This window comes from Microtus pennsylvanicus, chromosome 13, assembly GCF_037038515.1.
Source record: "Microtus pennsylvanicus isolate mMicPen1 chromosome 13, mMicPen1.hap1, whole genome shotgun sequence".
Taxonomy (NCBI): domain Eukaryota; kingdom Metazoa; phylum Chordata; class Mammalia; order Rodentia; family Cricetidae; genus Microtus; species Microtus pennsylvanicus.
In genome coordinates, this window is record NC_134591.1 from 246,616 (window position 1) to 271,665 (window position 25,050).

The 25,050-nt window shown below is 39.2% G+C and overlaps 1 long non-coding RNA gene across 1 annotated transcript in view; it reads right to left on the reverse strand.

The window, feature by feature from the left end:
• The window catches only part of LOC142833856 (uncharacterized), a 41,546-nt gene extending 22,530 nt beyond the window's left edge, over nt 1-19,016 (reverse strand). The window contains exon 1 of the long non-coding RNA XR_012907457.1: nt 18,927-19,016. This is a non-coding gene — a long non-coding RNA (uncharacterized LOC142833856). The remainder of the gene's footprint in view (nt 1-18,926) is intronic.
• Nucleotides 19,017-25,050: the final 6,034 nt, after the last annotated feature.

Below are 25,050 nucleotides of genomic sequence, written 5' to 3' on the forward strand. Positions count from 1 at the left end.
TCCTGGAGCACCTTGCTAGACTTCCATTCCATGGCAAGGGCCTGTCTATAATAGTAATAAACTCCTTGAAAATCCCTGCTTCTTTCAGTAATTGGTGGCCACCTGAAACTACCTTTTCATTTTCATTTATTTCAGCCCCACGTGTTTTCTTTTTACTGTAGACCTGAATGAATCATCAGTAATAACCATCCAACAGATCCAATATTTCATTTAAGGAATCAGCCCATTTTTTTAAATTGTGCTTTACTAAATATCCAGGTAATATAAAGATTTTGGAGCCAAAATATCAAACAACGACCTCTAGCTTAATCTGTTATGGAGTCTATAATTTCCAACTGAAATCCTATGATCTCAGTCTCTACTTTCTGGCATTCTTCTTAACATTTCTGTCTTCCTGGTCCTATAAGAACAGCCAATTTAGTTCTGTGTAAAACTTTCTATATTTTTTTCACCACCTAAAGTCTAGATATCTTCTACACTCTTTCAAGAGGCATCATTCCCAGGTTCTGCCTAGCAACAATATTACTTTTGGTTTTCCATTTCTTTGTCCTAACTTGCATTTATGTTGCTCTGATTAAATCCTCTAACCAAAATCAGCTCAGACAATGAGTGGGGTAATTTGACTTCATCATTTTTAGAGCTTAGGATAGAAAATCATGTTAATAGTTGAATGCAAAAATCCATGGACAAAGATTGTTTCCTGGCTTTCTCTATTACCCAGTCACTCCTTCATTCGTGCTAAGATAGCTCCCTTTTGTAGCCCAAGCCCACTTTCTTAGGGATATTGCCACCCTCATTGGAGGAGCCTTCCCACGTGAATCATCAACACAATCTCTCCCAGATACAGCAGTCATGGCTTTTATGAACCACGCCACTCTGAACACAGTTGAGCAAATGTCCTTGTGGTAGGATCTTTTGGATATATGTCCAAGAGTGGTATAGCTGGGTCTTGAGGTGAATTGACTCACAACTTCCTGAGGACTGCATGTTGATTTCCACATTGGCTGTACAAGTTTGCACTTGTAAAATGAATCCCCTTGCTACATGTCCTTGCCAGTATTAGCTGCCCCTTGACTTATGGAGCTTAACAAATCTAACAGGTGTAAGATATAATCTCAAAGTAGTTTTGATATTCATTTTCCTGATGGCTAAAGATGTTGAACATGTCTTCAAGTGTTTCTCAGTCACTTTAGATTCTTTTACTGAGAATTCTGTTTAGAAGTGTTCCCCATTATAGTTGGATTATATGCTTTGTTCTTGTCTAGTTTCTTGAATTCTTTAATATCCTAGGTGAGGAAGCCCATAATCACATGGAAAAATATGATATTTACTCACTTATAGGTGGATATTAGCAGTTAAGTAAAGTATAATCACAGTAATCACAGTTAATCACAGTACAATCCATAGACACAGACAGGCTAAGGAACAACAGCTCTAGGGGAGATGCATGGATCTCCCTGGTAAGCAGAAATAGAACAGATCTTGTGGGTATACTGGAGGCAGGGGGGATGGGAAGAGGAAGGATCAGGTGAGCAAGGAAGAGACAGATGGGGAGAAGACAGGGAAAGACAGGGGATGTGGAAACTGTAGTGAAAACATTCTGGAAACTATAAAGGTGACCCTAGTGACTGTTCCTAGTAATCAAGAATATGGAGGTTGAACTAGCCGTTTTCTGTAACCACATAAAGCTCACAGTGGGACTGGGACACCAAGCCAGCCACAAAATATTCAACCCACTTGTACCACCTGCAAGATATGCTGGGACACTGGTGACTCTGAGATTTCTTAATGGCCAATAAATGACTGGTCTAACTTGAAGCTCATACTATGAGAGGAAACCCATAACTGAAAACTGCCTAGATGGCCAGGAACCAGAACTTGAATGGCTCAGAGAACAAGGGTAGAACCAAATAACAGCTGACCAAGAAAAGATATCAATAAAATGATTCTTAACTATTTCTTGCTATAATCATAGGTTGACACCTGGCCTACTTTTTATTAAAGAGGCTTCTTCCAGGGGCTGATGGAAGCCCATCAGAGATCCTTACCCAAACATAAGCTTGAGCTGTATTGATCTTGTAGAAGGAGGGTGTGAGGATTGTAGCATTCAGTGGTTGAGGAAATCAGGAGAACATGGCCCACACAATCAACTAAGTAGGGCATATAGTGGCTCAAAGAAAACTGATGTAGCAATCACAGAGTCTTCATGGCTCTGTTCCAGGTCCTCTGCATACATGCTATAGTTCAGCTTGGGGTGTTTGTGAAACTCCTAACTGTAGGAGTCATGGCATCTCTGACTCTTTTGTCTGTTCTTAGGACCCTTTTCCTTCTATTGCATTGGCCTTGTCTAGCCTTGAAATAAGAGTCTGTGCCTAGTCTTATTGCACCTTGGTATGATTTATTTTGTTGATTTCCCTGGGAGGTCTGCTCTTTTTTTTTTTTGAAGGGAAAAGGAAGCAGTGGGGCTGGGACAATGGGATTTGGTGGGGGAGGAACTGGAATGAGTAGAGGAGGGTGAGAATTGAATCAGGATATATAGAATACGAGAAGAATAAATACAAATAAAAATAAAATGCATTTAGTGTAAGTTCAATGATCCTTATAATCTGTAGCAGCCCAAACATCACAAATGTCCAAAGTCTCTTCTGACATTTTAGACAATCTCTTGACTGTCACATGTTGTAAAATAAAAAAATAAATAAAGATTTACAACATATAATGGCACAGGGCATAGTCCCATTCATAAAAACAGGAATATGACTGTGTTACACCTCCCATCTTAGGCAGACTCATGTGTATGTCACACCAGTGAGAACAGATAGGCAGACCACAAACCCATGAAATTTCCACACTCCCTACATTCCCACAGACATGATCTTTCAGCAACCCTACAGCTGCTACTACCAAAACCATGTACCCACCCCTATATCAGATGCATAGCCTCTGCTCCAGTGCAGGCCACATGAGCCAAAATAAAAAAACCAGGTAGGGAAACAGAGGTAAAGACTCTCTGCTGGACCAGAACCTATGGAAGTCACCAGAAATTCACATGGGTTTATCTGTGCACCTCCATTCTTTTAATAATTCCACAACACTATCCCCAATCCCACTTCCCTCCTCTTCTCTGTGTTGTAGCCTTCAACTTCAACTATCTGCAAGAAGTCTATGTAGGCCACCTTCCAAATGGCCTTCCTCAGTCTCTCAGTCCCCATCAACACTATCTCCAAATTCCCTATGGTCTCCTCTCCTTTCATGCCCAAACATTGGGTGAACACCATTTGTAAGATTTCCAGCTCTAACTTGGGATGAGAGCACCTGCTCAACCATAGGCCACATAAAGCAGAAAATTAGAAAGCAAATAGAAACCAAGCAAAATAACACCCATGCAACAAAGACAAACTGAGAGATGAGTACCTAGATCCACAAATTCCTAAAACCCAGATACTTGGACACCAACATAAAAACACAATCAACAACAGCCAGAGCAATAAGTCACTACCAGATTCCAGGTATCCTACTGCTGCAAGCTCTGAATATTCCAATAGAGTTGAAGCACAATTAAGACCAACTTTACGAAGATGACAGAAGTCCTTAAAGAAGTAAATGAATCCCTTTTTAAAAAAAGTAGAGAAAAGATAAATGCAGTATTGGAGAAAATTAATATATCCCTTAAAGAAAACCAAAAACAAACAAAGAAACAGTTGGCAGAAATGAAGCTGTTCAAGACCTTAAAATAGAAATAGGAGCAATTAAAAAATATGAACTGAAATAATTATGAAAATGAAAATCTAAATAATCAAATAAGATATTGAACAGAGAATTTCAGACTTTAAAGGCATGATCAAAGAAATGGACATATTGATCAAAGAAAATGTTAAACCAAAAATTTCCTGAAACATAACATCCAGGAAATCTGAAACACTAGAAAAATACCAACCCTAATAATAACAGGAAATGGAGAACTATCTCACCCCAAAAACACAGAAAAAAATTTCAAAAAAATTCATAGTCAAAATCTTTTCTAACTAAAATAATACAGGAGAACGCAGGCCACAGAATCAACTAAGCAGGGCTCTTAGGAGCTCACAGAGGCTGAAATAGCAATCATGGAGCCTGTAGGAGTTTGCCCCAATTCCTCTCTATATGTGTTATCATTTGTAGCATGCTATTTTTGTGCAACTCCTAACAGTGGGAGTGGGGAATGTCTCTGACTCTTTTGCCTGCTCTTGGAACCCTTTTTCTCCTACTAGATTGACCCATGCAGTCTTTGATATGTGCCTAGTCTAATTTCAATTTGCTATATATGGCTTTATTGATATCTCTTGTGTGTCTGCTCTATTCTGAAGGGAAATGAAGATTGAGTGGATCTGGTGGAGAAGGGAGTTGTGGAGAGGACTGAGAGAAATGGAGAACAGAAAAACTGCAGTTGGGATATATTATAAGAAAAGTGATGTGTGATGTCCTTCTGTATAAGTGTTGCTTTTATTGGTTAATGAATAAAGCTGCTTTGGCAAGGCAGAATATAGCCAGGTTGGAAGAGATATATAGAGAGTAGGCAGAATGTAAGAGAGGCCATGTAGCTGCCAAAGCAGAAAGACGCCCCAGAACCTTATCAGTAGGCCACAGCCTCGTGGTGACACAGAGATTAATAGACGTGGGTTAAGATGAAAGAGCAAGTTACTAAGAAGCCTGAGCTAGTAGGCCAAACAGTGCTGTAATTAATATAGTTTCTCTGTGATTCTTCGGGTCTGGGTGCCTGGGAAATGAATAAGCAGCCTGTGTTTACAAGAAGAATAAATTTTGAAAAGAGAGAGAGAGAAATGTGGACACAGTGAGGGAAGATTGGTTCATGGTAACACGAAAACTCAGTAGGGCAAACAACAAATCCTTTAGCTGTGCCTCAGACAGGTAGGGATTCATTTTCAAAGAGCTTAGATAGCACTATTCATGAAAAATTATATATATATATATATATATATATCCTTATATATTTATTATATATATGTATATATCTACCTCCTATATGTAGTTCTCCATGGCAGATATCTCATAGCTTGGGTATTACAACATCCTATCATCTAAAAATACAACTCTGTCTTCATCTTCACAGCTTCATGCAATAAAAAGTTTCACAGTCTCTTCAGTGGGTTTCTGACTCTGCCAAACACAGATGGACAAAACCATGTTCAACTGAAACTAAAGAGGAAGAATTTATGACTTTAAAATTTTGCTTCTTTCTTTTTTCCAGAAACAATACAACATGGGTCCCTCCACAACACACACAATTTGGCTTCTAAGTTGTTGTGGATGCTACTATGCTTCGTTCAGAGTTCCAGCAGCTTCTGCATGAAGTTGCTTTCTCAGATTAGGAATCAGGTTGCCTATTCCTTTGAGAAATTGAAGACTTGGATAGATGAAATCTTTCCCTAAGTTACCTTCCTAGGCTTCAAACAATAAGAAGGGCCTTCTCTTTAATGGTTCTAAACTTCTTGAAATTTTGTCCTCTTTTTCATGACAGGACTGCCCTTTGAATCTTCCTAGTGTTGTTTTTCTCCACAAAACTGACTTTTTGTTTCTATCCACATCACTCATTTTTTTCCACTGTAGACCTAAATAAATCATCAGGAATAAATACCCAACCGAATCAATGCTTTGTCTAAGAAATCTCCCAACTACTTTTTAAGTTGGCCTTACTCAACTTCTCAGGGAATGGAGAAAATTGGAATGATTTGGGAAGAAAATATTATACAAATGACCCATAGATAAATTTTTCATGAAATCTATTTCCCACTGAAATCCAATGAGCTCCACTGTGTGCATTACTTTCAACACCCCCATATTCCTAGTCCTACAGGAATTGTTAATTAAGCTCTGTACAGTTTTCTATTCCTTTTGCCACCTAAAGTCCTAATATCCTCCACATTCCTCCAAAAGACAACGTTTCCACATTCTACCCAGCAACAAAATCACTTTTGGTGTACCACATTTTGACCTAATTTATTCATTTCTTGCTGTGATTAAATTCCCTAAATAAAAGCATGTGAGGTAATAAACGGGTTTCTTTGACTGATATTTCCAGATCACAACCCACAACTGTGGAAGCTTAGGATAGAAATTCAAGTTACAAAATGAAGGCAAGAGACACTAAGGAAAAATATTTACTGGTTTTCGCTCTTGCTTAGTCACTCTCTCTTGTTCAGCTAGCCTACTTATCCCTCTCAGTCCCACTTTCTTAGGGTATTGAAACCATGAGTGGAAGAGAAGAGCCTTCCCACATGAATCATCAATCAACACAATTTTCCCATAGTTAGGAAAAAATAGCAATTTTGATCTGGGCAAAGCCTCAACTGATGTTCTCTCAAGATGACTCTAATCTACATCATGTTGACAGCTGAAGCTAATTAAGGTAGAGATGATAATATAGGAGAAGAAGATTTTTTAACACAAAATCAATATATTAACCATATCAAACATGAAGAACTGAAAAACACAGATAGGTCAAGAAATGAGAAAAAGTAAGCCTCTAAGATCAAGAGGAGAAAACTAAAACTGTTTCTCCACAGAAACTTACTAAACCAAGAAATGCTGATGGACCTATGAACACCTGATATTCAATAAAGGAGCTAAAAGTATACAATGGATGAAAGAAATCATCTTCAACAAATGGTGCTGGCATAACTGGATGTCAACCTGTAGAAGAATGAAAATAGATCCATATCTATCACCATGCACAAAACTCAAGTCCAAATGGATTAAAGACCTCAATATCAGTCCAAACACACTGAACCTGATAGAAGAGAAAGTGGGAAGTACTCTACAACATATGGGCACAGGAGACCACTTCCTACGTATAACCCCAGCAGCACAGACATTAAGGACCTCATTGAATAAATGGGACCTCCTGAGACTGAGAATCTTCTGTAAAGCAAAGGACACTGTCCACCCACTGACTGTGAGAAGATCTTCACCAACCCCGCAACAGACAAAGGTCTGATCTCCAAAATATATAAAGAACTCAAGAAACTAGATGTTAAAATGCTACTTAACCCAATTAAAAAATAGGGTACTGAACTGAACAGAGAATTCTCAACAGAAGAAGTTCAAATGGCCAAAAGACAATTAAGGTCATGCTCAACCTCCTTAGTGATCAGAAAACTGCAAATCAAAACAATTTTGAGATACCATCTTACACCTGTCAGAATGGCTAAAATCAAAAACACCGATAGCCTTTGCTGGTGAGGATGTGTAGTAAAGGGTACACTCATCCATTGCTGGTGGGAATGCAAACTTGTGCAACCACTATGGAAAGCAGTGTGGTGTCTCAGGAAATTTGGGATCAACCTACCCAGCAATAACACTCTTATAAATGGACAAATGAAAACATCAAATATTTATGTTGATCACAAATAATCAACACTGAGCAGGAAACATGTTTCAACAGTAAAGAGTACTCCTGGTCTGACTCAAGGAATTACATGGGGGGATCACAACTATTCATTATTCCAAGTTCAGCGTTTCTAGTTCCATCTTTTAATCAATATAAGGATCAGGCACTTACATGGTACATATCCATGTACAAGTAAATACTCATATTAAAATAAAAATTCAAACCAAACAAAATAGGCAGGAAGAAGAAGGTGATGCACCTGCAATCCAATGGCTCAGAAAGCACAACCAGTATCAATGTCATAAATACATGCCATCCTGGGAAACATAATGATACCCTCTGTCAAATTTTAAAATTCAAGATATGGGTGAAGCTCAGTACAACAGCATATGCTTGATAGGAACAAAAATCATCATAGAACAATATAAAAACAAAAAATCCAGGCCCACTTTTAATCCCAGTACTTGGGAATCAGGTTCAGGGGATCTCTGAGTTTGAAGCCAGCCTGGTATATAGAGCAACTTTCAGGACATCTAGGGCTACACAGACAAATCTTGTATTCAGAAATAAACAAACAAAAATGAAAACTGTAGGCTACCAAACTGTCTTAGCATCAAATAGCAGGTAATTCTACTGAATCCAATGTGATTTAGTGATAGAGTTTATAATGGTAGGGAAGTCATGACAGCAAAAGAAGAAAGCTGACCAATTAGTTTCAACCACAACATAGCAGGCACAAAGAACAGGGAATGGGTTGAGGCTATAGAAACTCATATCACGTGTCCAATGAGGAATTTCATCCAGAAAGGCTCATCCTCCTACTGGATTCACAAGCAATCAAATGAAAGTTGCCAAGAAAAGAGACATGTTCAAATACATCTTCCTATATGGGAGGTTTTTATTCAATCAATTACATCCTGACCTGGGTCACTATAGGCTCATGGTCACCAATGAAGAAAAATGCATTTAGGGTTACAGTTGGGAATCACTTTGCTTACGCCTTCCATAAGTTGAATGCTTATGTGAATGGAGTCTTACCCTTAGAGCACCTTGCTAGGCTTCCATTCCATAGCAAGGTCCTTCTCTATAATGGTGATAAAATCCTTGAAAATCCCAGCCTGTTCCAGTAATTGACTGCCATAAGAAACTGCCTTTTCATTTTCATTTATTTCTGCCCCACTTGTTTTTTTTCCACTATGGTCTTGAATGAATCATCAGTAATAACCATCCACCACATTCAATATTCCATTTAAGAAATTAGCTCATATTTTTAAATTCTGCTTTACTAAATTTCCAGGTCACAGGCAGAAAAAGACATATTTTGGAGCCAAAATATCACACAAATGACCTCTACCTTAATCAATTTCAACTGAAATTCTATGATTTCAATCTCCACTTTCTATCATTTCTCTTAACATTTCCATCTTTCTGATCCTTCAAGAAAAGCTAATTAATTCTGTGTACTACTTTCTATTTTTTTGCCACCTAAAGTTTTGATATCTTCTATACTCTTCCAAGGGACATCATTCCCAGGTTCTGCCTAGCAACAATATTACTTTTGGTTTTCCATTTTTTGTTCTAACTTGCATTTATGTTGCTCTGATTAAATCTTTTAATGAAAAGCAGCTCAGGCAATGAGTGGGGGTATTTTGGCTTCATCATTTTGGGAGCCTAGGATAGAAAAGCAAGCTAATAGTTGAAGGCAAAAATACATGGACAAAGATTGTTTCCTGGCTTTCTCTCTTGCCTAGTCAGATTGGTGCCTTTTGTATCCCAAGCCCACTTTCTTAGAGATATTGCAACCCACAGTGGAGGAGCCATCACACATCAATCATCAATCAACACAATCTCTCCCAGATATAGTAGTTTATGGCTTTTATGAACAAAGCCACCATGAACACAGTTGAGCAAATGTCCTTGTGGTAGGATCTTTTGGGTATATGTTCAAGAGTGGTATACATTGGTCTTGAGGTAGATTGACTCCCAATTTCCTGAGGACTGCATATTAATTTCCACATTGGCTGTACAAGTTTGCACTTGCAACAGCAATGAATCCCCTTGCCAGCATTAGCTGTCACTTGTGTTATGGATCTTAACAGTTCTAAGACTTGTAAGATGAAATCTCAAAGTAGTTTTGATATTCATTTCCCTAATGGCTAAGGATGTTGAACATGTCTTCAGGTGTTTCTCAGTCACTTTAGATTCCTTTACTGAGAATTCTGTTTAGAGGTGTTCCCCATTATAATTGGATTATTTGGTTTGTTGTTGTCTAGTTTCTTGAGTTCTTTAATATCCTAGGTGAGGAAACACAGAATCACATAGATAAACATGGCATGTATTTACTTATGGGTGGATATTACCAGTTAAAGTATAATCACAGTAATCACAGTTAATCACAGTACACTCCATAGACACAGAAAGGCTAAGTAACAAGAACAGCTCTACGGGAGATGAATGCATCTCGTTGGTAAGAAGAAATAAAACAGATTTTATGGGTGCACTGGAGGCAGGTGGGGATGGGAACAGGAAGGATCAGGTGAGTGAAAAAAAGACAGGTGGGGAGAAGACAGGGAGAGATAACTGGAATAGGGGAACTTTTAACAGGGGATGTGGAAACAGTGTAGCGAAAACTTTCTGGAACCTATAAAGGTAACCCTAGTGAGGACTCCTAGTATGCAAGAGGAGGTTGAACTAGCCATCTTCTGTAACCACATAAGGCTACCAGTGGAACTGTGACACCAAGCCAACCACAAAACATTCAACCCACACTTGTACTACCTGCAAGATACGCTGGGGCACTGGTGACTCAGAACTTGCTTAGTGGCCAATAGATGACTGGTCTAACTTGAAGCTCATACTGTGAGAGGAAGTCCATAACTGACACTGCCTACATGGCCAGGAGCTGGAACTTGAATGGCTCAGAGAACAAGGGTAGAACCAAATACAGTTGACCAAGAAAAAATATCAATGAAATGATTCATAACTATTTTCTGCTATTATCATAGATTGCTGTTTAGCTTAATTGTTATTAAAGAGGCTTCTTCCAGGGGCTGATGCAAGCCCATGCAGAGATCCCTACAAACAAAAAGTAGGAAGGAGTATGGAGAGAACTACTACCAAATTCCCAAATATTGTTTATAAACATTTGTTTACATTTAAAGGAGCCATGAAATAGAGATAATACTTTGCATTTGCATAGATTTTGACCTATTGATAAAAATTTAAGGTCAATTTTGTTTATATATATATATGTTCTTGTTTAAGGTATTATATTTGTGCAGCTCATTTAAAGATGCAATACAAATTAGACCCGCCCCCCAAGCCTGCCCTGTTGTCTGCAAGATCCTTGGCTCAGGAATAGTTTCCTGCTCCTGCACCAAGGCTACCCAACCAGAGGGGTGAGTGCCTGCCTATCAGGCAGGCCTGAAGGTCCCCTGCAAGGGAGCGAGGGCACTTTCACCTTGTGCTGCAGGGTCTCCTGTGTTCTATTCGACCCCCCCCTGCTTCCCACGTTAGCCCTTCTGTCCGTGGGTCTTTAGGCTACCAGGCTTCCCTGTTTCAGTGCTGAGGAGTTCCATCTGGATGGTGCTGAGGACTTCCATACAGACAGGAACAGTTCCTGCTTCTACACTGAGGAGATCCACCCAGAGATTCAGTCACAGCAAAGACTGAACCAAGACACCAGGCCTCTCCTGGCTCCATTTGAAGGAAGTGATGGGCAGGCACCAATGCAAGAATTCCTCCAACAACCTGAAAGGCAACATGACATCACCAGAATCCAGGGATCGCAAAACAAGAAGAACTGAACACCCTACTCCAGAAGAAATAGAAGAAATCGACTTTAAATGGAACTATATGAAAATAATAGAGGACCTTAAACAGGAGGTGAAAAACTGCCCTAAAGAAATAGAGATGACAAACAAAAAGGTAGAGGAAATGAATAAATCTCTCCAAGATACCCAAGAAAAACAAGAGAAACAAGAAAAAGCAATCAAACAGGTAAGGGAAACGGTTCAAGACTTGAAGAATGAAATGGAGGTAATGAAGAAAACCAAACCAAGGAAGGCAGGAGATGGAAAATCTGGGTAAACGAACAGGAACTACTGAGACAAGTATTACCAACAGAATACAAGAGATAGAAGAAAGAATCTCAGACACTGATGATACCACAGAGAAAATAAATGCACTGATCAAGGAAAACAGCAAATACAACAAATTCTCATCACAAAACATTCAGGAAATCTGGGTCACAATAAAATGACCAAATCAAAGAATAATAGGGGTAGAAGAAGGAGAAGTACAGATTAACGGTCCAGAAAATATATTTAATAAAATTATAGAAGAAAACTTTCCCAACCTAAAGAAAGTTATTCCTATGAAGGTTCAAGAACCATAGAGAAATAGACTGGATAAAAAAAATCTCCATATAAGAATTAAAACTCAAAACATACAGAATAAAGAAAGAATATTAAGAGCTGCAAAGGAAAAAGGTCAAATTACTTAAAAAGGTAAACCTATTAGACTTACACCTGACTTCTCTATGGAAACCATGAAAGCCAGAAGGTCCTAGATAGATGTACTGCAGACACTAAGAGACCATGGATACAAGCCTAGACTATGTTCCTGTGACAAAAGTTCTTCCCAGACACACAGCTCATTGACATAAAAGCCTAGCCCAGGAACAGCTGCAGGCAGTTGAAGTAGTTTTGGGAAGACAGGCTCATCCTGTATTGGATGTAGTGGCATTTCATTTATGTTGTAATATATAAAGCTTGCCTGAAGTTCAAAGAGTAAAACAGCCCCATTGGTCAGTCTTACTGGCCAGGCAGTGGTAACACACACCTTTAATCCCAGTAGCCATACTAGCTGCTATAGAAACCAGTCCTAGAAAGGAATATAATATAATATAATATAATATAATATAATATAATATAATATAATATCCCCAATTTCTCCAAGATTTTATTACTCATGTTCCAGTTGGACAGTCACAGCTTGGAAAGCTTAGAGAAAGCACTGCCATCATAAGGGGATGAAGAGGAGGGAGGGGTTCAGGCTCCGGTGGCAGCTGCTGGGGAACAGGAGGTGAGGTGGCAACACTCTGAGAAGCCCTTTCCTCATCATGGACTTAGAGAAGATGATCAGTCTAAGCCTCTACTGATTTAAGGCTTATTCCAGGAAACCCCAAATCTGCCTCTACCTATGCAGCCCACAGGCAGTGATGCATACACACAACAGAAAGGCCAGATGATGCCCGAGTAGGCAAGGGAGGCCAGGCAAGCATAGTGTTTTAATAAATGTGTCTTCTAGAGGCTTTCAACATACTCAGACCTATGGGACACTATGAAAGCAGTGCTAAGAGGAAAGTTCATAGCACTAAATACCCACTTAAAGAAAATGGAGAGCCGGGCGGTGGTGGCGCATGCCTTTAATCCCAGCACTCGGGAGGCAGAGGCAGGCGGATCTTTGTGAGTTCGAGGCCAGCCTGGTCTACAAGAGCTAGTTCCAGGACAGGAACCAAAAAGCTACGGAGAAACCCTGTCTCAAAAAAGAAAAAAAAAAAGAAAATGGAGAAAGCAAACATTGGAGACTTAACAGCCCACCTGAAAGCTCTAGAAAAAATGAAACAGACTTACCCAGGAGGAGTAGAAGACTGGAAATAATCAAACTGAGGGCTGAAATCAACAAAATAGAAACACAGAAAAAATCCAAAGAATCAATGAAACAAAAAGCTGGTTCTTGGAGAAAAAATCAACAAGATTGATAAATCCCTATCCAAACTAGTTAAACGACAGAGAGAGAACATGCAAATTAAGATCAGAATGAAAAGAGGGACATAAACACAGACACAGAGGAAATTCAGAGAATCATTAGATCTTACTACAAAAGCCTGTATGCCACAAAATTGGAAAATGTAAAAGAAATGGACATTTTTTTAGATAAGTACCATATACCAAAGTTGAACCAGGACCAGGTGAACAATGTAAATAGACCGAGAGTTGTGCAGAATTAGAAGCTGTTATCAAAAACCTCCCTACCAAAAAAAGCCCAGGTTCAGAGGGTTTCAATGCAGAATTCTACCAGAACTTCCAAGAAGACCTAATACCTATACTCCTTAATGTATTTCACAACGTAGAAACAGAAGAGTCATTGCCAAATTCCTTTTATGAAGCTACAGTTACCCTGATACCAAAATGACACAAAGACTCAACCAAGAAAGAGAATTACAGGCTAATCTCACTCATGAACATCGATGCAAAACTTCTCAATAAAATGCTGGCAAGCCGAATCCAAGAACACATTAGAAAAATTATCCATTATGATCAAATAGGCTTCATCCCAGGTATGCAGAACTGGTTTGACATATGAAAATCTATCACTGTAATCCGGCATATAAATAAACTGAAAGAAAAAGCCATATGATCATTTCATTAGATGGTGAAAAAGCATTTGACAAAATTCAACATCCGTTTATGATAAAGGTCTTGGAGAGATTAGGGATACAGTGGTCATACCAGTTAGTTCCTTGGGCAACTGAGGAGAGGGAACCTGAAATGGCCCTATCCTATAGCCATACTGATGAATATCTTGCATATAACCATAGAACCTTCATCTGGTGATGGTTGGAGATAGAGACAGAGACTCACATTGGAGCACTGGACTGAGGTCCCAAGGTCAAAATGAGGAGGAGAAGGAGGAAGAACATGAGCAAGGAGTCAGGACTGCAAGGGGTGCACCCACACACTGTGTCAGTGGGGCTGATCTGTTGGGAGCTCACCAACGCCAGCTGGACTGGGACTGAATAAGCATGGAATAAAACCGGACTCTCTGAACATGGCGGACAATGAGAGCTGATGAGAAGCCAAGGAAAATGGCACTGGGTTTTGATCCTACTGCATGAACTGGCTTTGTGGGAGCCTAGCCTGTGTGAATGCTCACCTTCCTAGACCTGGATGGAGGGGGGGGGACCTTGGACTTCCCACAGGGCAGGGAACCCTGACTGCTCTTTGGACTGGAGAGGGGGAGGTGCGTGGGGGTAGGGAGAGAGGAGGGGAAGAAGGGGGAGGAGGGGGAGGGAAATGGGAGGTGGGGAGAAGGCAGAATTTTTTTCAATAAAATAAATAAAAAGAAATACAAATTAATAGATTGTCTTTTATAACAGTTAAACTTTTAGTCATGTTAGGCTTTCTAGAAGTACAGAGATATATTTCAGATGGGATAAGTATTCTTTAAATCTTTCAAAGACATACATAATATGGCATTTAAAATGTTTTAAAAACTTAGGACTTTTCATGACAGTGAGCCACATCTGCCTCTGGCAGCACATATTATTTCAGAGAGGTTGATGGGCATTAAAGAATCTCATTATGGAATTTGCCTTCAATGTGACTAGCCATTTGGGCAAGAAACTTCTGCTGGAATTGCTTCATGGTATGTTTTATAAACTGGACACTCAGGACCCACAGAAAAATGACTGCTAAAGTTGCCTAAAGAAGGTGAGAAAGTCATTCAAAGTTCCTGCTCCATGCAAGAGTCTGCCAGACATTCTGCAGGATCCACAAAAAAAAGGTGACTAACAAACTGCCAATATAGGCAGAACTGTCTTTGAAATTTCCTGCTTCATGGAAAAGTCTGCCAGACACTATGGGCCTATAGGCTGGAGATGGATGTCCCACTGTTACAGAAGAACTTTGGGTGACTGTCCAGGCAGCAAGATGTCTTTGTCAATTCTAGAGTTTTAGAAGTTGCTTACAACGTACTTCCTGTTTACTTAGGTAGTAGTATATCCTTCTGGATTCTTTGATGGAGTTGAAGAAAGAGACAGTTTTATAATTATAAAAAATAGATTAGACATAAAACCTTAGACTCAAAAAGATGGAATAGATGATATAGTATTTTTCTTAACTTGCCAAGTGTAAAGGGACTAAATATTGTAACTCTAATTCTTGCTGGATAATGGTTTCATTATATGTAATCTTGTTATGTCAAAATCGAAACCTTCCTTTTTATTTAGACAGAAAATAGGAGGTGATGTGCGATTCCTCCTGTATGCTATGAAGATGTTTTATTACCATTGGTTAATAAAGAAGCTACTTTGGGCTTATGGCTTCACAGAATAGAACAAGTGGAAATTCCAAGCAGAGATAAAGGAGAAAAGAAGACAGAGTCAGGGAGATGCCATGTAGCTGCCGAAGGAGAAAGATGCTGGATGGAACCTTACTGGTAGGCCACAGTCATGTGATGACACAAAGATTAATAGAAATAGGTTAATTTTAGATGTAAGAGTTACTTAATAAAAAGCCTAAGCTATTGGCTAAGCAGTCTTGTAATTAAAATAATTTTTTATAATTATTGCAAGCCTAGGCATCTGTATACACCAGGATATAATAAAATTTGCAAGCTATACAGTGTACACAAGATTAATGTTTAAATTGAATTGTCATGTTAAACTTTCATGATTCCTTGACTACTAAGGGATCATACAAAGAAACACAAATCAGCCTGAACGTTTCACTATCTGAGGGAATTCAACTGGAACTGAAAAACCTATGACACAGGTCTCTCAAGGAAGTTAGGTCAGGCCAACTCCATGGTTCCCTGCAGAGCTTACAACCCACAAAAATTTTATGACTTTGACCTCCACTCTCTGCCATTACTCTCAACATTTCCATCTTCTAGGTCCCAAAAGAACAGCTGATTAGGCTTTTTGTTCAGTTTTATGATATCTGTAGCATTCTTATAACAGTCAACATTCCAAAGTCTTTTGCAGCACTTGAGTCCCATTTTTGTTCCAACTTTCTTCTCTGTTGCTGCTATTACATTATCTAATCAAAAGCAACTCAGGTAATGAGTAAGTTTATTTGGTTGTTAACCCTATTTCACAATTCTTAATTATGGGAGCTTAAAGCGGATACTCAAGCTAAAAATAATAGCTAACGGCAAAACATGTGGAACCATTATTTTCTGGCTTTCTCTCTTGTTTTGTCAGTGTCTTGTGCTTAGCTAGCTCTTCTATCTATCCCAGAGCTGCTTGCTCAGGGATATTGCCAACACAGTGGAAAAACCTTCCCATATCAATCAAAACCAACACAATCTCTCTCAGACAATTTAATCAGACATTCTGATCTAGGAATACCCTAATTGGTGTTTTCTCAGATCACTCTAAGCTATGTCATGCTGATAGCTGAGGCTAATTAAGAGAAAAAGACAATATTATACAAAAATATTTTAAAGATCTAAAGGCAATGTACTAATAGCATCAGTCACTTGACCAGCAAAAACACAAACATGAAGATAGATATGCCAGAAAATGGAAAATGGCAAACATATAAGATAAAGAAGAAAAAACTAGTACTGTCTCTCCACAGAAACTTCCCAAACCAATAAAAACTCAAGGAACTAATAACATGAGAAATTTTTTGAATACAAAGTTAGTGAGACCATTATTTTCCAGAAATGAAGAATATTCTTAAATAACAATTAATAAAATCAATAACATAGATGACAAAGACACAAAGACATATTGTGCTCCTTTAAATAAAAACTACAAGATTTTAACCAAAATCAAACTCTAAGAAATCACTGACCAGCACTCATCCTATAGACTTCAGTTCTCTCTCCTTTAACAATAACAAAAAATGGCTTGGGTGAGGAGGGATGTTCCACCAAAATTGGAGAGATTCCCTTGAAACCTTCTCATGTCTTAACTTCGTAGAAAATAGTTTTGACTACTAAAAGGATCTCATTATCTTATAGTAAGGAATAGGATGTCTCCTAGGGTCACTTAGACACCATTTGTATCCCATGATTGATAATTGCCTGTAAGTCTGCAATCAGAGTGAGGAAATGAAAACATTTTTAAACAAAATGCAAGATAACAGATTTTTTAAAGAATCTGTACACCTAAAGCAACTTGTTTTACTTTAATTGCTTTATAAGTCAAAAGTACTTTTGAAAACAAGTTTATTGTTATTTTTTGCATATATTTTACATGAGTTAGAATATCTTCCATATGTATGCAGGTGACATACAAAAAAGAAGGGTTCAGATGCTTTGGATCTGAAATGGAAGAGTTATGAGCCTAACAACTTGAGTTAGGTATCTGAACATAGGTCTTCTCCAAAATGAGTATGTGATGAGCCATCTGCCAACATCCCCATAATGGCTTTTATCAAATAAACCAAAAGTCTCTCAGATTAACAATAATAGCAACAAAACCAAAATAAATAAAGAAGTAAATAAATGACCCTTGGAAACATGATGCATCAAAATTAAGATGATGTGTGTGGTAAATTTGCATGATAAATACATTAAAATGACAATGCAAAACAATTTATAACAGGAAAACTGATTACAAAGTTATATTCATAGTGGAAACACCCAGAGTAATCAGTGGGATTATGAAAAAATAGTACACAAATTGACATAATATGAATTCTTGCTGGGTTGTGGTGATGCACACTTTAATCTCAGCACACAGGAGGCAGAGACACATGGATCTTTGTGAGTTCAAAGTCAGATGGTCTACAGAGCAAGTTCCAGGACAGGCTCCAAAGCTACAGAGAAACCCTGTCTTGGGGGGAAAAAGCAACAACAATCAAGAATGTGTACAATATTTGAGAAAGAATAAAGGAGATGGAGAGAAAAAGAAGAGAGAATAGGCAGAAAAATATCATTAACTATTAATAAAAAGACCAAAGAAAACTTAGAAGACATGTGATCTTAAAAAATGTTACTCGCCTACCTATGATTCTATGTGTAGAGAAATTAAATAAATAAAGACTTCACAATTTTCACAAAACTACCTCAAAATGACCCATAAACTCTTCTTTCTGACCCTACAGCTACTGGTATTTGTTCCAAACAGCGAGGCTCCATGCTCTAGAGACCTCTCCTTCGGTCTTGTTATGTTTTCAGGTAAACCCAGTCTCACTGATGCCCAATACCAAAGCAATATAGTATAATTTCTGCTTCCTGTCACATGGATTATGGCACAAGATATAGATTCTGCCCTATCTACCTGCCCAACACCATACACACCTAAGAAACCTCTGCAGCTCAGAAACTCTTTTTGTCACCTGGAACTAAATATCACTGAATGACATCATTGTGGCTAGTAGTATCAGACAAATTAGAAACATTTTAATCATGTATTGCTAAAAGACAGTCAACATCACCATAGTTCTGCCAGCTTTTAAATTATTTGAAACATTTATAAGACAAACTTGAAAGTAGAATGTAATATTCAGAACTTCTAGAAATAAAACTATAAGTTTTCAAATCTGTCTTCCCACTGCACACCAAAAGCATGACTCTGTGTGTACACTGGACAGTGATATTACAAGTATAATATTCTACCTTGCCGGGGCTGCAGAGTGTCCCTCTTCCCAGGAAATCCATATACAGGGAGGCACAGAGGACAACGACCACTGCCCAGGTCATTACATAGGGCAACAGAACCACAGCCTGGCTCATGGTCCATCCAAATCCCAGCAGAAATGACAGTTCAACAGACCTTCTCTGAACACCCTATACTCACCATGGCATAGCTTGTGGTATTCCTAGGGCTGGAGAGATGGCTCAGTGGTTAAGAGCACTGACTGCTTTTCCAGAGGTCCTGAGTTCAATTCCCAGCAACCACATGGTGGCTCACAACCATCTGTAATGAGATCTGGTGCCCTCTTCTGACATGTGGGCATACATGGAGGCAGATTTTTGTATGCAAAATAAAAATAAATAAATCTTTAAAAAACAAAATAGTATAGTTAAAAAAACTCACTTCAATAAAAGTAGAAAAGAATCCTGAAAAGAACCTGCAAGAAACCTGCCACTATTATACCTGATTGCTAAGACTTTCAAGAATCTCTCCTTGGCTAGGGCCATTCATCTTGGCCTCAGAATATTGTCAGCTCCCCTACTGGGTGATCAAAGATCAAATGACTCAGATAGCACAGTACTTCCTGTTCTGTCCTTCCAGCCCAGTGGTCAGGGCCCTAGATAGAAAGTGAGTAATTTAGTAGATAATCCTCCACTTTCAAAGAGCATATCCTGTTCCTCATCCAAAGCACAGGGTCTTTTGTGTGCACATCCTATTACACACTCAATGTGCACTGCAGCCAACCCATTGCCTCATACCTGGGAAATCTTGCAGCCAAACACAGGTCACATTTACAACTGCTATTAAAGACAAGTGGGCCATGAATTAGAAGACACTGAGGGATTGTGGTAAGTCTTGGGAACAGGCAAGAGAATGTGGATACAATACTGGAAAGAACCTGTAAACTATCTCCTGCTGGTGCTCCTAATTGCCAACCAGAGTCCCTCATTAGCTAGGACCACCCAGCTGGGCTTCCAGACATTGGCAGTTACCCTACTGGGAGAGCAGAAATCAAATGTCTTAGAAAGCAAAAATCCTCCAGGTTTGTCCTTCCACACTATGGTCAGACAAGATACTAATCTGGAAATTTTGTAGTTTAGTAAAATCTTCCATTTTCCCAGAGCACTTCCTGTTCCTCCTCCAAGGCACATGGTCCTATATGTACACTTTCCATTACACACTCAAGGTCCAGAGTAGCCAACCCCTTACTTCATAGCTGGGAGGTCTTGCAAACAAACACAGGTCACAAACAGTAATTGTTATTAAACAAAAAGAAGCCATGAGAATTAGAACACAACAAAGGGTCTATGGGAGGGCTTAGAGGCAGGAAAGAGATAGTGGAAATAATGTATTTATAATCCTGAAAAATTCTGTTAAAAAGTTGAAACAGATTTTATGGTCATGTGCCCCAGAGACCAGGGATTTGTATCAGAGCACACGAAGTGCTACTCACATCATTTCTCTCACAGTATACATCTTAAACCTAGAAAATAAATCATGGTAGGCAGGGCCACACCATTTTATCCAGCTCTTCTATTTTACTTGAACTGCTGTAACTACAGTAATTTGCTTTAATGATAAGTTAATTTCTTTATATAGATTCTTGTATGCATGGTCTGTGGACCCATGAAATGGCCAGTCAGCACATTTATGGAACATTTAAAATTGATTACCTCACTACTCACTGCTAATGTCAACTACTGTCACAGTAGGAAAGCTTTTACCTTCCTTCTTTCCCATCCCTTTTTCTGATGTGACGATACTGGCTTTAGAATTGGTCCATGAACTCAGTTATTACACAGGTCCTACTTCACTTGTAAATTCACAATAAAATCTAAAGAAGTTGGAGTATACTCATTCACTGATCTATTTCTCCTTCACACAGACCAGTCAATGTCCAGCATGGTAGGAGTTGCTGGACTGTTTTTGCAGCACTAGGTAGCAGAGGCAGGATTAGGAGTTCATAGCAATTCTCAGTTACATAGTATGATGCAAGCCCGAGCTACAGGAGACACTGATCTAAACCAGTTTTTTGCAATCTTCCTAGTGCTATGACTCTTTAATACAGTTACTCATGATGTAGTATTCTCCCCACCTATAAAACAATTTTCACTACTACTTCATAACTATATTTTTGCTGTTATGAATCATAATATAAATATCTGTACTTTTTGATGGTCTTAGGCCTGTCCTGTGATAGGTTCATTTGATCCACCAAAATGAGTCATAACCCACCAGGTTGAGAATCACTGCTCTAATCTGAAATAAATAAAAAGATGAATAAATAAACAGCTCTTAAAAATGAAATTCAAAACCTGGGAAACATTAGAAAATACAAGATTATAGCAGTTATGCCTTTGAAGAAAATGAAATCTAAAATATGACAACCATTAATTGATTTCTTAAAATAATAAAAAATAATTGAACACTTAGTTATACTGACTTTGTTTTTCTTTTTTTTTTTTGTTTTTTGGATTTTCGATAAGTTATAATGACTTTGAAACAGAGTAGGCACTTCCCTGGTAGGGAGAATGCCATTAGTAAGAGAAAGCATGACTTTGTCCCATGTAAAATGTTAGCTTCTGAGTGCTGTAAGCTGACACATGGAGTTACAGCCAATGGCCTGTGTCTCAAACATCTGAGCTGAATTCACGGTGTCAACCAGGATTAAATATACCTGCATGGGAGAGTTCACTAATTGGAAACTAAATATGTAGTTGTTCAAGCTATCCTCCTTAAACTGCACACCCACTGGTGTCTGTCTTCATTCACATGCAAGAAATTAATGTATGATGGGAAATCACACCAAAAGTCACACACTGTGTCAATCAGGTCCTTCTTTGTAATGGATACCCCTGAAGCTCACTCCCTTAAACTTCATTCTGTGATCTAGTTATTGTCCAGTTTTTCCCCCTTCCAGTGTACACAGTATACTGTTCCTACACTTCGGGTCTGAAGGGAGAAGCCATGCTCCACACACAAATCCTTTTATTGTTATTGCAATGGACACCACCACGATAAGACTCAAAGTGGTAATTTTAGAACTCTGTGGTGCAGCATACTTTTAATCCAAAAATTTATGGCGGTTAACCAAGAGGATAGCAAGGGTAACGCTCTGTGGGGCTACAGACAGGATTCAAGTCCACCTCAAACAGTATAGGGGACATTGACTATAAACTGCTTTTTTAAAAACTGAAAAATGCAGCTGTCCTAGAATTATTATACTTTCATGGCACACAGGTTGTGACCCTGTAATGGCCCCTTGGGCAGCATGTTAGAGGTCTTTGATGGGGAAGTGGGTCTTTTGGCTGGTTGTAAATCATGGTTGTCTCATTTATTATAGAAATGTACCTTACTCGCTTATTAATCCTGGTGAACAAACATTTGCATCTCATGATACTAATCTCTAACAGGCATGGCCAGCATACTACTTATCTTTGGGGAATTTGGGATGCAGTACTCCCTCACTTAAATTCTACTTTGTGTGACTTAATGTCTCCTAAGAACTGGCAAATCCTTAAACTATTAATTCTATACTCAATTATGCTCTCCTACTTCACAGTTTAGCAGCGGAGTGCCTCTACACAGGAGAAACCATTTATGAGCTCCACAAAATTAACTACAGATGGATCCTAAACATAAATGTTAAAAGTGCAGAACTTCTGTAGATACTGGAGAGACCAGTAGGCTCTGAGTTTGGAAAATTTGGTGATATCTCTCCACATGCGACAACATAAGCACTACAGGCACCACCATTTGCAGCTCCCAAAGCTCTGCTCTGTGCAGACACAACCCACCCAGGCAGTGAAGTTATTCAGAGTCTGCCACAGGGAGTTGCAAGGATCACTTAGGGCTACTTAGGATGAGGCAGGAACACACTAAACTCTGTGTTTGTCCACTGGCTCCCGCCCAGCCAGGCGAAGATGCATCACATCAGCCACGAGCCTCAGCAGTCCGCTCCACCTAGTTTGGGGACAGCAGCACCAAACCCACCAAGCCCAGCCACTCCTCCACACGTGGGAAGAGCAACCACGTGCACCAAGGCCAGCAACTCCTCCCCACCTGGGGACATTGGCCCCTTGCTCTCCTTGGCTTGCCTCTCCTCCCATTCGGGAGAGCAACCATTCACTCACCATGGTGCAGCTGCCTAGCTGACAAGCTTTAACCCCACAAGGAATCACAAGGCGCAGTGCATGAGAGAGACTGTGATTTCTTCAGGAACTGCTAAACCGGAAGTCTGGCTCCCAGAAGAACCCTCCCATTTGACTGGTGGAGGCTCTCATTGGCTAGTAAGGTCTGAGTGACAGAAGCAGGTAAGCAGAAGGGACACAGCACAGCATTCCCAGCACTGGCGGCTAATCTACAGAAACAAATCCCAGATTGGTTGGAGATCTAAGTCAAGTTCAACAGCAAGTCTTTTGCTAATGTAAATCAATGGGTTTGGTTTTAAAAGGAAGTATACAAATTCAGAAAGAGGCTAATCAGAAAAAGTTGCACGAGAAGAACATTGGGTAAACCAAGAACATTATAAACAAAGTCCACAGTGGTGTTGGAACTGATAACCACAGCTTTCACCCTTCTGTGTAAAGGTTTGGGTTCTGAGAATCTGAAACAACCCTTTTCCAAAGGCCCTGTCCCCACATCTTTGCCAGCTCTCCCACCCAAGCGTATTCCTGAGATCAGAGACAGAGCTCTGTTGTTGCTCTATACATCATTGCCTTAAGGAAACCTCCCAAAGCCTAGGCGGGTTGCCAAAGTCAGAGAGGCCTAGTTTCAAGTATTTTCTAGAAGTTCTGCACTTAGCACTTGACATTTAGGTGTAAGGTCCATTTGGAGTTAATTTGTGGACGTTGTAAATGGGGTCTCATGTACTGTGTAGTACTCTACTACTCAGTCGCAATGTAGAATTGGTGATATAAAGGATTGACCAATGCTTAGAGAGTAAGCCACACAATATAGAATTTAGCTGAGGGAGGGCTGCCTTTGAAATACACCCAAAGACAAGTAGTATGTTAATCAGAACTATTAGAGATTTGGATGCAAAGATGTAAATGTTTATTTAACTTTTTTGTATACATGTCTGTAGTGAAAAAAGCAAATGAGATACTCACCCATAGAAAGGATAGAGAGTCTGCCTGTGTAACTCTCTAGAGTAAGCTGGAGCATCACAGTTTTAAGAGGGATTTCTTAGTTGTGTTGGACTGGATCAATTCCATGATATTTTGTTATGTGTTTGCTGTTTCTTGGTATCAACTACATACATTAAAACCCAAAAGCATGGTTATAGTGGTGAAATACCTGGTTAAATCCAGACCCTCCCAGCAGGAAGAAAATAGCCAAAAATCTAAGCAAGAAAAGAAGAATCAAGAATCTAGGATTAGCCAGTTCAGTGACTGTGTTTCAAGAACTAGCTGAAGATAAAGTTAGATTGTAATCTTGGAAGTGATCTTGAGAGGCAGGGAGTTGCCCCCTTGTGACCAACACTGGATTTTTGAAATTTTCTATGACACTTTTGGATTACTGGGCTATGGTTTCTTCCCTTAAAAACTCCTTCTCCCAGTCACTCAGGGTCAAACTCTTCCCCTGCATGGGTTATGAGTCTTGGCCCCAGTGTACTGGTTCCCATCTCATTGATTAAAGCCTCCTGTGATTGCAGCAAAGATGGTCCTTTGTGAGTTACTATGGGGGGTGTCGTGTTATCCCAAGACTTGAGTGAGAGTCTCCCAAGAACTGGGGGTCTTTCAGTAGTAATGCCAAGTATCATATGAATAATGTATTGTGTTTTATCTAAGGTTTAGTTGAACAGTTTATACCTAGGAAATACTAATTTATTACATTATCATATACAGTTTCTATTCAGATTTCTTTTGTTGTTACTCAGCACTATCTAAAGACAAAAAATTGGTACCTTCCTGTGATCACTTGTGACTGCTTACCAAGGATGACCACCACCGGGTTTGCTGACTGTTGATATTCCATCATGAAAGAAAGTATCCCCTCCATCTGAGTACACAGCCTCTTTTCCAGTCACCTATATGCAAATCATGCCTAATGACATGTGACCTTCTGGTTTCAGAGATGAACTAGAGTACACAGCCTGGAAAAGACTTGGGAGGATGTACATTCTTTGTATGCACCTATGAGAAAGCCATTTTTAAAAGTGGGGATTTACCTTGAGTGCTATCGGGCTTACTTTCTACGTTCACTGAGAAATGTATTGTAATGGAAAGCATATGTGCGGTGGAAGAGTAGAGAGAAGGTAAGCTCCACATATGCAGCTATGGGA